The sequence below is a fragment of the Lissotriton vulgaris genome, chromosome 11 (genome assembly GCF_964263255.1).
Source record: "Lissotriton vulgaris chromosome 11, aLisVul1.2, whole genome shotgun sequence".
NCBI lineage: Eukaryota > Metazoa > Chordata > Amphibia > Caudata > Salamandridae > Lissotriton > Lissotriton vulgaris.
In genome coordinates, this window is record NC_141699.1 from 1109497492 (window position 1) to 1109514938 (window position 17447).

At 46.9% G+C, this 17447-nt stretch overlaps 1 protein-coding gene across 1 annotated transcript in view; it reads right to left on the minus strand.

Annotated features, from left to right (window-relative positions):
• LOC147684255 (putative cation-transporting ATPase 13A4) overlaps positions 1-17447 on the minus strand; it is a 291659-nt gene that overhangs the window by 230612 nt on the left and 43600 nt on the right. The window lies entirely within an intron of this gene.

The following is a 17447-nucleotide window of genomic DNA, read 5'->3' on the forward strand; positions in this document are numbered from 1 at the left end:
TCCAGAAGAGACTCCAGCGGATCCAGAACGCCTCAGCCAGACTCATCCTCGACATCCCACGAACCAGCCACATCTCCGGACATCTGAGAGACCTGCATTGGCTCCCCGTCAACAAAAGAATCACCTTCCGCCTCCTCACCCACGCACACAAAGCCCTACACGACCAAGGCCCGAGCTACCTCAACAACCGAATCAACTTCTACGCTCCCAAACGCCACCTCCGATCAGCCAACCACGCCCTCGCCGCCGTCCCCCGCATCCGAAGAGCAACAACAGGAGGAAGGTCCTTCTCCTACCTGGCCGCCAAGACCTGGAACTCCCTCCCGACCGACCTGCGCCTGACCCAAGACCACCTCTCCTTCAGGAAGAAGCTGAAGACCTGGCTGTTCGAGCAGTAGCGGCACCCCCCTCCCTCCAGCGCCTTGAGACCCTACGGGTAAGTAGTGCGCTCTATAAATGTCTTTGATTGATTGATTGATTGATTGAACTAGCTTGGCATATGGGATTGAACACATATTAAGACCATGCCAACGTGGCGATACTCACAATTAAAGAGACCACCTCCTTCCAGAGCATTTCATACAGAATTAAGGAAAGGGCCTTTCGGGCCCAGGGGTCTATGAACTAAGGCCCCAGCCAAGGATTGATGGAGTGAAAGTGTGAGGCATAAGCCAAGTGCCTCCACCCCTTCCAGATCCACTATCGGAATTGGTACGCGTTCAAAATTGTCTCTAACAATCAATGTGACCCCCTCTCCTCTCCTCCTTTGATGGTCCTTTTTCAGTAGTTTATAGCCCCTAGGATTGCCTAGATATTAGCAGGGCATGAAGACTTAGATAGCCATGTTTTAGTCACAAACAGCACTTCAAGCACTTCCTCACATAAGAAGTCACAGATGTTATCAGCATGGACCTGCAAAGAATGTTCACAGGTGATGTGGACAAGTATCTGAGGAGGTGGAGAGGGCACCATCCTCTTCTGGAAACCTTGGTGACATCCAACAGGAGGCACCACCACATTTTCTGGAGTTGGTTGAGCGTCAGAGGGCTCGGATCCACTCACTGCACCGGGTGCTCTTTCAGACTCACAGATTAGGAGTTACTGGCACATCTCCCACCCCCTGGCTTGAGTTTCCAAGGGTCAGCCTGAGCATTAGCCCTACTCGCCTCTACATGTGCCCGTGAGCGATATCCTGAGATCCATGAGAACGCGCACTCATGTGATCACGGAGGACTCCCAGCCCCACCTAGAGCTCAAGGTGGCAGAGGAAACGAGGCTGGAAGTGAAGGCAACCCCAAAGCAGCTGAAGGAACCCCAAATTTCAAACACATCAGTATGGCTAAGAAGTCCCGCTCAAGTATTAATAGAGTACATGAGAGCCTGGCTTCTCACACACCAAACAAACAAAAGAAAACACTCAAGGGTTGCTGTTCTTGTGGCCTCGTTTATGCAGCGTAATACCAAGAAAAACTACTACCAAGAATAAATTAGAGCTTCGCTAAGAAAAGTGTTCTAAAGTGTGCACCTTCAAAGTAAGCAAGATCCAAAAAGGGAAACATATGACCTGCATCAAAGTCTGCTTTGGGGATGTGATGTGTGCATTGCACACACTTTCTGAATGAGGTGTAAAGGTTTGTAGGGCAGTGTTCAAGGAGTGGGGTCTATCCTGTGCAACGGTTTGCGGGGCCGTCTCCGAGGGGTGTGGCCTACCCTGTGCAGCGGTTTGCGGGACAGTGTCCGAGGGGTGTGGCCTACCCTGTGCAGCGGTTTGCAGGGCAGTGTCCGAGGGGTGTGGCCTACCCCATGCAGCGGTTTGCGGGGCAGTGTCGGAGGAGTGTGGCCTAACCTGTGCAGCGGTTTGTAGGGCAGTGTCCGAGGAGTGTGGCCTATCCTGTGCAGCGGTTTGTAGGGCAGTGTCCGAGGAGTGTGATCTACCCTGTGCAGCGGTTTTTAGGGCAGTGTACAAAGGGTGTGGCCTACCCTGTGCAGGGGTTTGTAGGGCAGTGTCCAAGGAGTGGGGCCTGCCCTGTGCAATGGCTTGCGGGGCAGTGTCCGAGGAGTGGGGCCTGCCCAGTGCAGCGGTTTGCGGGGCACTGTCCGAGGAGTGTGGCCTACCCTGTGCAGCCGTTTGTAGGGCAGTGTCTGCAGGGTGTGGCCTACCCTGTGCAGCGGTTTGCGGGGCAGTGTCCAAGGGGTGTGGCCTGCCCTGTGCAGCGGTTTGCAGGGCAGTGTACAAGAGGTGTGGCCTACCCTGTGTAGCGGTTTTCGGTGCAGTGTCCGAGGAGTGTGGCCTGCCCTGTTCAGCGGTTTGCGGTGCAGTGTCCGAGGAGTGTGGCCTACCCTGTGCAGCAGTTTGCGGTGCAGTGTCCGAGGAGTGTAGCCTACCCTGTGCATCGGTTTGCAGGGCAGTGTCCGAGGGGTGTGGCCTGCCCTGTGCAGCGGTTTGCGGGGCAGTGTACAAGAGGTGTGGCCTGCCCTGTTCAGCGGTTTGCGGTGCAGTGTCCGAGGAGTGTGGCCTACCCTGTGCAGCAGTTTGCGGTGCAGTGTCCGAGGAGTGTAGCCTACCCTGTGCATCGGTTTGCAGGGCAGTGTCCGAGGGGTGTGGCCTGCCCTGTGCAGCGGTTTGCGGGGCAGTGTACAAGAGGTGTGGCCTACCCTGTGCAGCAGTTTTCGGGGCAGTGTCGAGGAGTGTGGCCTGCCCTGTTCAGCGCTTTGCGAGCAGTGTCCGAGGAGTGTGGCCTACCCTGTGCAGCGGTTTGTAGGGCAGTGTCTGCGGAGTTGAGTCTACCCTGTGCAGCAGTTTTTGGTGCAGTGTCCGAGGAGTGTAGCCTACCCTGTGCAGCGGTTTGTGGGGCAGTGTCCGAGAGGTGTGGCCTGCCCTGTGCGTCCATCGGAAATGTCCACAACTATACAGTTGTGTGTATTCAGAACCGTGTGCCCACACGGTGGCTTATCTAAGTAACGAACCTTCAATGAAACAGGTGTGCAGAATGTGCATTTGACGTCACAAGCCACCCCTTGAACTTGGATCCAGTAATTACTTCTTCAAATAAAACACTCGAATTCATAAGTTATATCTGTCTCTTTATGGACGTAGCAATGTCCTAAAGATGCTTATTTTTCCCTAATTTTTGTATATATTTCGGACTATCCCGTTACTTATATCAGCTAGTTTTTTTCCCGTATTGAAAGAATGTGTGGGAGGTTTTTGTGGAGCTATCGCCGCTCCAGGAGAGCTATTAAATGGTGCATGCTACCTAGAGCGAGAGGAGGCTGGGGTGTTCCCAACTTCCGTTTATATCACTGGATCGCTATATTACAACACATGGGGGTGCTAATTTGGCAGGATGATCCTATGGAAGATTTCGCTGCACCACCCATTTATGAGATGTTATTGGGAGCTGAGGCGAGGCAATGCTTAAATCGCATAATTGAACCGAGCTATTATAAAAAAAACTAATTCAAAGTGGTCTTGACTGCATTTGAAATATGGAGAAAAGTTACAAAGAAACTTGGTATAGCCCCTAACCTGAATTTGGAAACCCCACTTAAAAATTGTTTCTTACTTCCGGATATATTTAGAGATCAGGTTATGGGTAGGTGGTATGTTGCTGGCACTTGTAAAATTGGAGATGTGTTTCAGAGAGAACAGTTTGTTTCTTTCGAATATTTGCAGATGAATTATAAACTAGCCCAAATAGATTTTTTCAAATATCTCCAGATGCGTAGTTTTTTTTTACAATAAAATATTCAAAACCAGATTTTACTAAAAAGAATAGAAATTATGGAAGCAATTAAAGGAAGATCCAAACTGGGGCCTTTGTATCAGATTCTTATTGAAAAGGAGGAGGATGACCTTGAGGGTTGGGAGGTAAAATGGCAAAACAAATTAGGGATTGAGGGTATTAAATTTGAGAGAATTATTGAGCTAGCCATGAAGGTTTCCTTTAATGGCCCTTTACAGAGTCAGCACTTTATGTCAATATTTGACCTATATTATACACCGGGGAAATTAGCTAAATGGAATTCTACAAGGGGGAATACATGCAACCGGTGTGGGTTGATAGCTGCGGATGCATCTCATATGGTTTTTTTTGCCCAAAGCTTTCCCAGTTTATTAAGGAAATAGAGTTTTTTCTAATAAATTCTTTGGGCACTCAACAACAATTATCGGCCGAGTTGGTTATTTTTGGCCTCCAAGCAAACCCGACTAACGTTTTAACATCAGCGGAGGAAGGATTTATTTTTATTTGTATGGCCATTTTTCGCTTAAGTATTACCTCTCAATTTCTCGACGTTGAATCCCCAACTTTTCCGAATTGGCAATCCAGGGTATTATCCGTCTATCATCTGGAGATTGCAGCTTATAAATCTAAGGGTAGGAGAAGAAAAGCTTTGGGGTTGAAATGATGATCTCCAATTGCTAACTGGTTATAACTCCTTATGCTTTGGCAGGCCCAAATGCTAAATGGATTTCTCTTTTTTTAATGGTATTCTGTGTTCGTTTTTTTTCTTTCTGGCTATTTGAAAAGCTTAATTAACTACGATGTCTTTTTGATTGCTTATATTTCGTCTGTGCTGTGTTTTTCTTTCTGTATGCTGATTAAAAAATTTGTTTCAATAAAAATATATATTTTTTTAAATGACGTCACAAGCCCAGGACATGACTGGACAATGTTTGATACAAGGAAAGAGTGTGTCATGCTGGAGGAAAGTCATCACTTTCAGAACAGCAGACAACAATTACAAATCTTTGGTTAAGAGTGCCTTTTTCGAATCCTACACGTGTAATGCATGAATGACGCAAAGCTATGCTTATGACTGTCGGCGAGAGGCAGCAACGCACTTAAATATCATGCAAGCACGTGACCATCACAATGCATGAATCATTAGCCCCATGTACGTGAGCTTGCATCTGCAGAAAGATGTCACCCCAGGACAGCCCCGCCCACCGGGCACTCACTGGCGTGGACTGGATTTTATATGTGTGCCTTGGCACACAGTGTGAGCTGTAAATCACACACCCGCGCGTGTGCGTGCAACACACCGCAAAGGCACGTGCCAACCCGGCTCTGAGGCCATATTTCAAGGTGCTCTGACTGAGCAACTGTGGCCGAACGTCTGTGAGGTCACATTTTTTTCACTTTATGAAGTGGCAAAGTTGACCTCCTCCATAAATGGCAGGTATTGTGGAACTTGCTTCCAAAATACACGCTCCACAAGTTACAGACTCCCGGTAAAGTTTGGGTTGACAGTGTTTTTAATTCCCCGAGCTTACTTTCAGGTCCTTTTCAGGGCCATCTTTCCTTCCAGACATCACCTTGTTCATGAATTTGGCCATAGGAACAGTGACAAAGATTCCTAACTTCACGACTGCGGAATTTTCTGCAGGGTTGTACACCTGTAGCAAGACCTCGGCTGCGAGGCAAATGAAGGATTTGAAACTGAAATATAAAACAGAGTGGGGTCTAAGCGCTTTTTTGACCCACCCAGGATTCCTCTGAAAAAGAAAGAAGCGCGTTCCCAAAGCATGCTGGGGCTGCAGATTGGACAATAAATTAGCCAGAATAAAGGCTGCAGGGTTCCTCTGAGAGGTCGCATTTGTCTTCATAAATATGAAAGACAGAGGGCCTGAGACACGAGGCAACGAGATGAGGGAAGATGCATTTCCATAACAGCAAATAAGGGTGGGGTCACCTGTGAGTCCAGTTACACGCTTACATTCAAGTCATCAATGATGTCATGTATGACGTCATGAGCAGTGTGGTAGTCCGTGGTATTGATTTACAACCAATCGTAATGCAGAACATTGTTTTTTAATGATTTTGTTCTTTTGCTGTAACCGTAATGCACGGTATCTGAAGTTTTAGGTCGAATGTTTACATTCTTGTGTGCAATGTTCATTGGTAAATGATCTTAGTACACAACCCATCGCAGTCAGATGACCAGCCTCAGCACAAGGTCACACCATGCCTGAGTCTCAAGAGGTCTGAAATCTGAGTCTGATTCTTCTGTTTTTAATATGGGGGTGTCATGTCCCAGTTTCAGGGGTTCAGAGAACCTGCCTTCCTGCAGCTAGAGCTTGTTGATTGGTCACTAATCTCTGGACAGCTGTTGAGAGTCGTCCAAGTACAAAGGGGCAGATTTACAATAACGGGCGCATCCCTGCAAATCAGCAGGGATGCGCCAGTTATTGTGCGTCACGGCTCCGCCACCATGGATGCGCCACATTTACAATGCGGCGCACCATTTGGCGCACCATTTGGCAAGAATAGACAGATGCGTGACGCAAATGCCGCTGTAAAGGTGACGCATTGCTGGAGTCGCGACGCAGCTCCAGCAATGCTCTGGGGGGCCCTATCTCCACCTTGCTGCGTCAATCCTTACGCCTGCTTCAGGCAGGCGCAGGGTTTTGACGCAGCATGGCTGTAAAAGTGACTGAGTGAAATCTTGTAGATTTCACTCAGCCACTTTTAGGAGGCATTCCTGTGCGGGAACGCCCCCCCTTGTGCCGGAACGCCCACATGTGGTGCAGGGCTTTACAACGTGACGCATCTCCCTAGATGCATCACGTTATAAATACCCAGCAGCATGGCGCTGGCTTTGCGCCGCCGCTGCATCACAAAAGTGACGCAACGGCGACGCAAATGTGGCGTACGGGGCTTGTAAATCTGCTCCAAAGTGGGCTTTCATTTTCATCAATTTTTCTAGTTCTTCTTCTTTTATTAATATTTATTATTATTATTTAGAGATTTATAGAGCGCCTGGTGACCCGGAGGCATCCCCGCGCTTTATGTGGATAAAATGTTTCCACTCGTGTTTCTTAAATTGCAGTGTGGGACAGTTTCAGTATGAAGCAAAGACCTGGAAACAATGTGTACGAAGACTGTCAAAATATTGACACTAAGGTATTTTAAATATTCTGTGAAACTTTCTTTTGAGTTGATGGGGTACATAACAATGTGGAAAATCCCTTTAGATTTGACATTTTCTAGGTCTTTAGATGGAAAAATCATTGCTCTTAGGGATATGTGTGTCCTGTGCAGCTTTTCCCTGCACTCTTACCTCTATGAAAGTTCCCAGATCTTTGATTTTTAAATAATTTTTTATATTTTATAAACAATTTTTGTGGCGCGCTCAGTCATAGTTACCTATTGCTACTCTCCACTTTCGGTAATACCATTTTTTTTTTTTTCTAAGGGTGTAGTGGTAAGGGGGATTGTGTGGGGGTAATCTAGGGGTTTCTCCCACTTCAAAGCCTGGAACCAGGTATAAGTATTGGACCCTCAGACCAAATCTTTGGTACACTCTAGGTCCGGGGGGGACACTCAGAGGGTCTGCCTTGTACTTCAGAGGACTGTTCTGCTGCTTGAAGCCTTTTTGTTCCTCGGATGACTGCCCTACTGCTTGAACCCAGGACTAACAGAGCAAATCCAAGGGCTAGTTGGCTGGCCACCTGTTTTGAGCTACAGTGACATAAAAAGCTCTAAATTCTTGAACCCTGACCCTGGTCCCTACTAGAAGTGAGCCCCGCCCTCCAAGTGGTGCCCAGCCAGTACTGGAGCCTTGGATGTTGTACTAAAGGCACCCAAACAGCCCAAAATAACCATGGGACTTTTCCACTAAGGTCTGAGAAACAACAGAACCTGGTGTTTCTTTCAATGGTGCTAGGACCTCACTGCTTTGTCGAGCACCTGCATCACTAGGCGGCCTGACTTTTCAGTAACTCCCACAATGTAATCCTCCACAGCAGCAAACCCTGTTCAGCTGAGCGCTTCGAAAGGCTATCCAGCCTCGTTGAGCCCTCGTTGACCACAGCCTGCGGCTTTGTCCTGTTGGAGATTTTCGACTTACAAATAGGTGACAAAGTCCAAACATAGAAGTTTTCACGCAACCTTGTTCAGAGGGTTCCCGAAAACGAAGCCTCCTCTGTCGAGGCCATCAGTTGACTTGCCCTAATAACTATACCTTTTCAAACATTTTTCTTCACAATTTCTTTTAAGTCAGAAGGTGAGCTGAGACCAGGACCAAGCCAATTTGTGTATCCTTGTACCAAAGCTTCACTCCTTTGCTTAACTTTCGAATTTACGCTGGAATCCCATGACTAAATGCCCATGGTTTGTGCTTAGTTCTTTTAGAGATAGTTTACACTAAACACTTTAAAAATTCATATCCCCAGTTCTACTGATTAGATTTTTGGCGGTTGTTCTAGTGTCAAATCATTCATTATATTTCACTGTATTTTTCTAAATTGGGGTGGGATTTTTCTTGTGTTGTTTTTTCACTTTACTACTGTTTGAGTGCAGCATATATAAATACTTCACACATTAACTCCACGGCACGTCTGGCTGCTCCTTGCCACAGATACCAGGGGATTGAGCACAGGTTTATTTGGTGACTTTGGGGATGCCACTTGGCAAGGATTGTGATTATTTTTTTAGGTAGATTCTTATCCCACCTCTAGTAATACTCCAACTTCTTACAAATATTTAGTAAAAGTGACTGTTAAAAAGTTAAACTTTGTCTGCTGGAACCGTCAGTAAATGTAAATGCCAGCCTTTGTAAAGCGCACAGCTACCTCCGACGGAGGTGTCCCGGCACTGGGGGCCGTCAGGAAGATTAAGCAAGTTATTGCCCAGAGTCACATGGTGCTGGGCTAACCTGCCGCCGGCCCCGGGGATCGAACCGTGAACCCTGTGGGCCGGAGTCAGGCACCCTGGCCGCTGCGCCACACCTCTTCCACAAGAGGTGTGGCGCAGTAACCTGCATTAGTATTAGCCTGCCAGATGCTGGCCCCTCTCAGTGCATCCCCATTGGCTTACTTCTTTTCGAAGGAAGACCTAGGTGTGAGGTTTGTGACACATAGCAGCTCAGGTAGAGCAGCTGAGCACGGTTCAGGAATAGGCGCAAAAGCAGTCAGGTTTAACTTAGAGGCAATGAGCAAAGTACAAATGCAGCACATGAACAGTAAAAGTGAACAGACGACATGAGAAAAATCACTAACCAATCTCGAAGAATAGAGTGCATTTTAATACATAAAACAATGGAAGTGAAGTGAAATGAAATGTTATTTTTTTACTGTTTTAGCTAAAAATAGTGCCTAGAAGCAGAAAACACAACACTTGGATATCTGGCTGGGCAAGACCGAGGCAAAATCATAAGTTAAGACCAGCCCTGATGGAGTGTGGGACAGATACAGGGACCAAGTTAGTTCTGCTGAAGAGTTACCTTCTCAGGTCTGGAATGAATAGTTTAATTCGTGTTATAGAGGGTAGAGGGGGGGGGGGGGGGCTTTTGACGTAAAAAAGCAAGTTGAAGCTTACGGGCAGCCATAGCTGTGACATGAAGAGTTGGTCATCACTGGAGCATCACAGTGGTTGATTGGCATGAACATTCAGCGTTGGCGCGAAGAGCAAGTCCCACAAGAGCTTTGCGCTAGCAAGCGTCATTGGAAGTCAATTCTCGGCACAAAGAGGTCACTTTCCTGTCATGAGTAGCTCAAAAACGTGTTTCTTCATCTTTTCTTCAGGAGGAGCTCTCACTGATTCCAGCCAAGGGTCCAGGATCTGAGAGGGCTCCTCTTGGGGATTAGGGCTCACTCCCAGCAGAGGCCATCAGCAGGGCTCTGGTAGATCCAGGCAGATCCAACTGGTGCTGGTCAGTTGCAGGGAGGCCTCCGAAAGCTTGTTTTGCCACTGTAGCTCCCAAAGGAAGTCAGCCAAGACACTCACTTTGGGTAGCCTGGGAAAAGGCAAGCAGCAAGGCAGTACTTCCAGCAGCAGGGCAGTCCTTCTGATAATATGGCAGCCCCTCTTCAGTATCTTCCACTGGTCCTAAAATGGTCTAATGAGAGGTTCTGAAGGTGCAATCTTTATACCTGGCACCCAACTTTGTGTTAGGAATTCTATGACCTCAAAACAGTCTCTGGTCAGTTCTTTCCCTGGTCCTGACTCCAAAGTCTCTTAGGTAACAAATGCACGGGCAGGCCCGATGTCAGGTTCCATTGTGTGAGCTGCAGAGAGAATCCTTTGAAATGCATTCAGGGAAAAACTCCTCCCAGCCATCCTGTCAGAAAGACACCCCCCTCACACTTAGTCCTTCTTTGTTTCTTTGTCTGGAAGCAATGCACAAGCCCCAAAGGCAGAGCCATTTACAGGGATGTGACCCAGGACACTGGCAGGAAGGGCAGTTGATTTGGCCAAGAAAACATTTCAGAATTGTAACTTAAAATCCTACTTCACAATTAAAGAGGATTTTGAAGTACAATTAATTTGAGGGTAAACACTGTACCTCAATCATCTCTCATTCTGAAATTAGTACTTATTAAGTGTAATAAGGTGACCCAGTGTTAGTCTATGGGAGAGATAGGCTTACAACAATGAAAACAAGTTTAGATGTTTCACTGTCAGTGGGAGAAGTTGGCCTGGCATATGCTGTCCACTATTCTAGTGGGCACCTTGCACCAGTCCAAACGACCCCTTATTGATGGTAGGTTAAAGACAACCTTTATAGAAAGCTATCCTAGTGGTAGCTGTGGAGAGCAGCCTTCAGGCTAAGTCTTGAAGGAATGTAAAGCAGCTTGTTTTACCAGTCTATTATCTCGTGAATGACCAAATGAAAGGAGAACCACACCAGGTATATATATAAAATATATGTATTTATTCTAAGCACCCGCCTCTGGTCTCTTTATGAGGCTAGAGGCAAAAGTACATTCAGTAAACTTATTTAGCACACAGTAAATTAGCACAGTATACTTTTTGCCCTAGGGGCCTCACAAACCATATACACAACAGTGGTATAAGAACCACAACTGGCATAGATACCAGGCCTAGAGCCTGTAGAACCGCTAGGGCCACTAGGAACCACCCAAGGTAGTGACACAGGGGACCCACGGGGACGCGTGCAGTGTCTAAACAGAGACGCGAATCACCATTTACTTCCATGGGGAAAGTCATGGGTGGAAAATTACAAAGGAAGGACACTTAGAAGAAGACTGGGAGCAAACCCCTTCAGAACTAGGCAGTTCTAGAGTCAACATCCACGGGAGTACCAGAGTACTCGTGTTACCTCACCCAGGGAAGCCGGGTGCAAAGGTGTCTTTTCGTGTTGGGTTTCGTCTACGTTTTCTATGGCGAGCTGCTGAAAAGTGCTGCAGGCGACCAAGTGGAAAGTGTCCTGATGGATCCAAGCCTGGATCAGAGTCAAACCTGAAAGCAGAGGGGAAAGAGTCTGGGTCACTAGCCAGTGACCAGGAAGGCGATGAGAAGATGCCAACCGATGTCGGGTGCTTGCAGGTGAAGAAGGTGAAGCTTGACTCTACAGCCACGAGGACCAGGAGGCATCGACAACAACCAGGTGCTGGATTTGAGCTGTCCCATGAAGGATGTCGAGTGCTGCGAAGTGGGATTCCGGATGGGACCCAACAAGCCTTGGCAACAGCAACCCACGCAGAAAGCAGAGATTGGCTTTGGTGCAGACCAGCAAGGTCTGAGGGACTCACCCTTTGGAGGGGAGTCGGGCACGTCTAGAACAACCAGGGAAGACCAAGAAACAGAAGAGTCACCTTTGTGGGGACCCACCAGTCGACGGAACTGGGATTGCGAAGGAGCATCAAGTGGAAATGCTAGAAGCAGGTCCACGGAACACTTGTGGAGTGTAGACCCACAATCTTTGGTGCAAAAGGTGCTTGCGGCTTTGACTACAGGTAGCTCAACGCACAACGTCAGGAAAGCTCGGGAAATTGATGCACTAGCAAATATGCCCGGTGTCCAGGAGTTCCGGTCCCATGTCTCTTGTGATGGCTGCTGGTCTCAGCTTTGCTGGGATCTCGTGTCGGCCTCGGAGATGTCTGGAAGTCTGTGTCCTGAGTCGCAAATCCGGCGGGAGCCTTCGAAATGAAGACCGGCAAGATGCTTCTTTGGTGCCTGTTTGAAAAAGGGAGTCACTCCTTGACCCCAAGGGAGATTCTTCTATCTTCTAGTCTAAATAGAATGTCGAAGTTCTAGGATATATGTTGCAGAGTTTCGTCCAGGTGTAATCTAAAGTCCTAGGGACTGGATTCCTATACTTATACTACGTTTAGGGGTTGGACCTACTCTAGGGTCCCACCTATGGGTGTACCCAGGGAGCGGTGTTTACACCCCTTTTCCAGTGTCCCGTTTCGTGCCAGAGCAGGGCCAGCGAGCCCCTGCAAACAGTTTGGACTGGGGTATGCACAGGGACACCAAGTGTGCCCCCAGCACTGTCTGAAAAGCATTCACTGAATGCACCCACCCCGCCCCAATATACTAAAACCTGTCTGGGGAGGTAATTACACCTCCCTGTGACAGGAAACCTATTGTCCAGGCCTCCCCTGCAGGAGTTTCATCCAGCAGCAGGAGGTCAGACTCGTGTTTGTGGCTGCAGCATCCATTTTGTGATGCTGGGGCTCTTTTAAACTATTACCGGGATAGTAAGTGTGTACATGTCTTCTTCCTCTGGAAGGGTGGAATTTTACCCCCGCCACCAGGACTGGCATGGGGGTAGGATTCCAAAGTGTTTGACACCAAACACAACATGTTTCCATGCAGCCATTCCAAAGTTAGCATTTACTGCAAGGTTATAATGCACAAAATAGTATATGGTCTGGCTGCATCACAGAACAGCTACAGAGAATAGATTCCGAAAGCTGCAGAGGGGTCCTCATGCAGGGGTGCCCTCTCACACAAAACCGAGCACTCTGCCTTCAGGATTGATGAGGGCTTCATAGGAGTGACTTATAGGTTTAGATGTGTCAGTGATTAAAGGTGGATATAGGTAGCCTATACCTTAGTAAGGGGTGCATGCACCACCTTACCCAGGCTGCAGTAGCAGACCTGTGGTGCCCTTTTGGAAGGCTTCCCAGGGGTAGCATAATACATGCTTCAGCCCCTGGTAGGCTTCTGGGGTCCCTATGCCCTTGGTACCCTTGGCACCATATACTAGGGACTTACAAGGGTAACCCAGTAGCCAATCTGGAGTGTACCTAAAGTACTTGGAATCCATTTAGAGAGGAAGCAGATAGGCTGGGGCCCTGGTTAGCAGGGCCCCAGCCAGACTAAAGTCGAAAAACAGTGAAACACCAGCAAAAAAGGGGGGGTAAGCATAGTAAGCAGATCCTACTCTCGTACAAGTCAGGACATGTAAAACTTAAAAACATGTTTGACTTTTAAATACTGTGCATCCAGCCCTAGAGGTGGTTAGAGCACACCTTAAGAGTGACTTATACATATTAAAAAGGAAGGTTTAGATGTAGAAAAAGGTGTAACTACACTACAGTCTGCAGTGGCAGACCTGAGACAGGCTTTACTGTGCTACTTTAGTGGGCGGCACAATGAGTGCCGCAGGCCCGCCAGTGGCATATAGTGTGCAAGCCCTGGGCACATGTAGTACCATTTACAATGGACTTACAAGTAAATTAGGCATGCTAATCAAGTGTATAACAGTGTTGCCATGTTTTAGGGGAGGAGAACAAGCACTTTAGCACTAATTAGCTGGTGTAAAGTACACAGAGTCCTAATGCCACCAAAAACGAGCTTAGCAAAGTAAGAGAGTGAACGCAATATGTTTAGGAGAACCCCACACCAAGGATGTCAGGTCTAACACCCGAGATACCCCCAAAGTTAGGGAGGGTTCCATTCCCTTGCTCCCCTGGAAGAGGATTACTGGAGTTCCGGGGTGAAGAAGAGCCGCAGAGGAGTTTGTGACATCCCCGGTCGGGCATTCAGAACCTCTCAAGTCAAAGCATACATTGACCTTCCACTCTCTAACTTTAAGGGGGTTTACAACTGCATCATTGTACGTTTTTGCGGAATGCAATTAACCAAAAGTAAAACGTCCTATACCTGTCTGGTGCCCTGTTTTTGCATTTCTGCTCATGTGACTGGAGCCATGTTTGGCTGCAAACGCGGGATCACAGTCATACATGGCTTTGGGAGGCTGGCCCGCGGTGTTAGCCCAGCACTGACTTGCACGCTAGGATATGTGCTACTGACAGGAAACTCGAAGGCAGTTGTTTTAAATTTGTCTATTTTATGATAATTATACAACAATTATTTGTTATGTTGAGATTAGATTACCTTATGTGTAAACTAACTTTTGATTTTGAGAGGCCTCCTCTTATCACATTTGTATTTGGGTCAAATCGTGCATAAAATAGTCACTCCGATGACTGTCCAAGCAAATTTCATGAAATATATGGAATGTTTTTATTTTTAAATCTTAATTTCGCCCAGGTCTAGTGTAATCACAAGTCCACTTTTCTCTGTGTTGATCCCTAAGGATGGACACATTTGTAGCAAACCATCTGATAACTTTATGGGGTATATTTACAAGGGAAGTGGTGGAGTGCAGCGTTAGCCTTCCTTGCTTACCGCGTCACTCCGCCAATGCAGAAATGCAGGGCTGCATCAAACTTACAAGAATATGGTGCAATCCTGTGTTACCCCTTACGCTGGCGCTACACTCAGCAGCCTAGTGCCAACGCAGGCACCCTTGAACCATAGTGCATAGTGCTTATCGCAGCACACATAGAAGTGGCAAAACAGCATTTTTTAAAAAAATTGTTGTTTATGCAGGAAGGGGGACCTTCTTGTCCATAACCAATCATTGGCCATTAGCTGTTTTCATGTGTGCTGCACAGAAAAAACAAGGAGAAATTAAACATTTCTCCTCGTTGCGCCAGAGTAAGACCAGGTTTTCCCTGGTCTTAATGCTGGTGCTGTCTCCTATTTACTCCTCCCTTGTAAACAGGGGGCAGCGTCAAAATCAATAGGTGCTGCGTTGGAATGCCCGCAGCAACACCATTTTCCCTCCCCTTTCACGCTAAGCATAGCATGAAAGGGGGGCTTATTTTCAAGGCAGCGTTAAGCCACGTTAAGTGGATTAACGCTGCTTTGTAATTAAGGCGAAGCCCCTATCGCCACTTGAACGTCGTAAAAGGTGATGTTCCTGTGGCGAAAGTGGCTTGTAAATATGCCCCTATATCTGTCCGATGTCCACTTATTTGTAAGATAAAGTTCAGATTTTGTGATTCTGCTTCAAATGTTGTCCATGGGTGAATGGAAGGACATGAAACCAGGAGTCCTGAGTTCGAGTTCTGGCGTTCTACTGACTACTTTGGACCTCATTCCAAGTGGGGTGAAGTGGTATCCCAATGGGAGCACAGCACCACTAATATCGTATGCAACAGAGCACGGCAACCTAAGCATGAGATATGGCACTGCTGCTCTCGGTCCAAACCCTAGCACACTTTCAGGCTGCCTTGCGCCACACACACCTTTGCACCACAGTGCAAATGTTCCTGCACAAGTATAGCATTGTATTAAAAGGGTATCCTTCCAGTACAAGCTGCCATCCCGAGCCTTACTTTTAAACTTTTGTTATTATACATGTGTGCTGTACAGCACAGCACCGCACACTTGCATACTAGAAATGTTTGTTGAAAATAGATATTTTCTCCTTCTTTGAATCCCCCTCAAAGGCTTTTTTCCGGGCTGTAAGCCCTGTCTACAAATATTAGTAGGGCCTTGCGTCACAAACCATGGATGAGCGCTTGGAAATGCACATGACCACCCACGAGACACCCACATGATGCAAAGTAGTGCCAATGAGTCATTAGTGTTACCTTTTCTTTAGGTAACTTTGAAGCACAAAATAAGTTTTGTGCTGTAAAGTAAATCTCAAATCAACAGTTTGTACCAGTTTGCGTCACCTTTGCTGACTTTGCCCTAGAGCAAAGGGTTAATAAACCCTTGCTCCAGGGCAGAAGCACCTGTCAACTCAAATGTGTTTCTCCACTCATTGTTCTCCTGCTGAAAGTGGGAGGAAAATGCATGTTAAAATGGCCCGGAATCAGAAACCACTGCTATGTTTCATATAGGTACCCAATATAGGCTCAGGCAGTCACCTAACCTTTCACCTATATATCCCCTACCATTACATTACATAACGATTCTTGGGACTGACCTTTTACCTAGTTACGGTACTACTTAAAGAACGTGGGGGTTTCCCCGAAAACTAGCCTCATCTATTACACATGAGGGTTCTTGGAAACTCAGCAAGACTACCATCTCCTGCATAATAACTATGTATAAGGGTCATTCCTTCCGTCATCCTAGGTCCGACATGACACAGCAAGGTAGAACCCTGGGGGTTACCACTTTGGGTATATAAACACAATATCTTGCTGAGGTAGTCAGAGGAGAAAAAGGACTTCTATGCTGACACACTGACGCGAGACGCTGAGGTTCCTGCATGCAGACAATCCAGCTCGCAGTGGTCTGACATCCCTTGCGGGGTGTCCATCTGGAGACCAAGACGGGGTCTCACATTCTCTCACTTTAGGTAATGGGGTTGAGTTTATCCTCGAGGGATTCTTGGCTTTTACACCTACATACATGCTAGGTACACTTAGGTGCATCTAGTTACGGTTGCATCGTAGGTGAACTCATTTTACTGTCATGTATTTTAATACCTGCCTGTATTAATTGTTTTAGAACTATGGTAGATATCTACCATCCTTTTACTCCGTTGGTGCTTATGATCACCTATATCTGTTTCTGTCTAATGGTTGTTTCAGCACACTTATTTTACACTAGATGATGCTAGTTCAATAAATACTTACTGGAAAACGTCCCCACCGTTTATTCTATGTATCTCTCTGAGACGAAGTGACCACGAGTGACTGAGCAAAAAATACTGTACTGTTTCCACGATCCTTGACGGGACAGAGTTGTCATGATTGATACTTGCCAAGAACAATTCTCTCCTTGGTAAGAGGGGTTTCTAGTGGCACTGTGAGCTAGCTGGTATACAGGCAAACATACTTGGTGGGGGTGTCTACACACAAATCCCATAGTCTATCTTGTCTAATCCTGCAGATCCTATATAGGTTTATAGGAACTGCACAACATGGTGCCGCCAAAGTTAGTTTGGCTCTGATTTAATGGTAAAATCTGAGTAATTCAGTCGTGCTATTCTCAGAGACCCCTACTCAAATTTCCCAAGAGTCATCTGGAGTGGGAAGGGTATTATCCACCACAGCTGAGTAGGCAAAATATCCTATGTATTGGCTGTAGGTTTATCAAGCTTGAAGACAAACAGATCCTATTTTGCTTTATCTCTTGAGCCCAGTGAACCAGAGACATCGCAAACTCCAGTTTCCGATAAGCAACAAATTTGTGACTTCCACACTTTTCTGTAAAAGACTTACCTAGTATCACCTAGGCTCCAGTTCTGGATTATAACTGGAATACTGTTTTTTCTGTTCTGGATTGGCCCTGCGACAGTCTTTTGCTTACTCATGAATGGAAACTATCTCCTAAAATGCTCTGCAGGGGTATCCATCGCGAGACCAAGACGGGGTCCCATGGTCTCTCACTTCAGGTAATGGTGTTGACTTTATCCTAGAGGGATTCTTGGCTTTTATA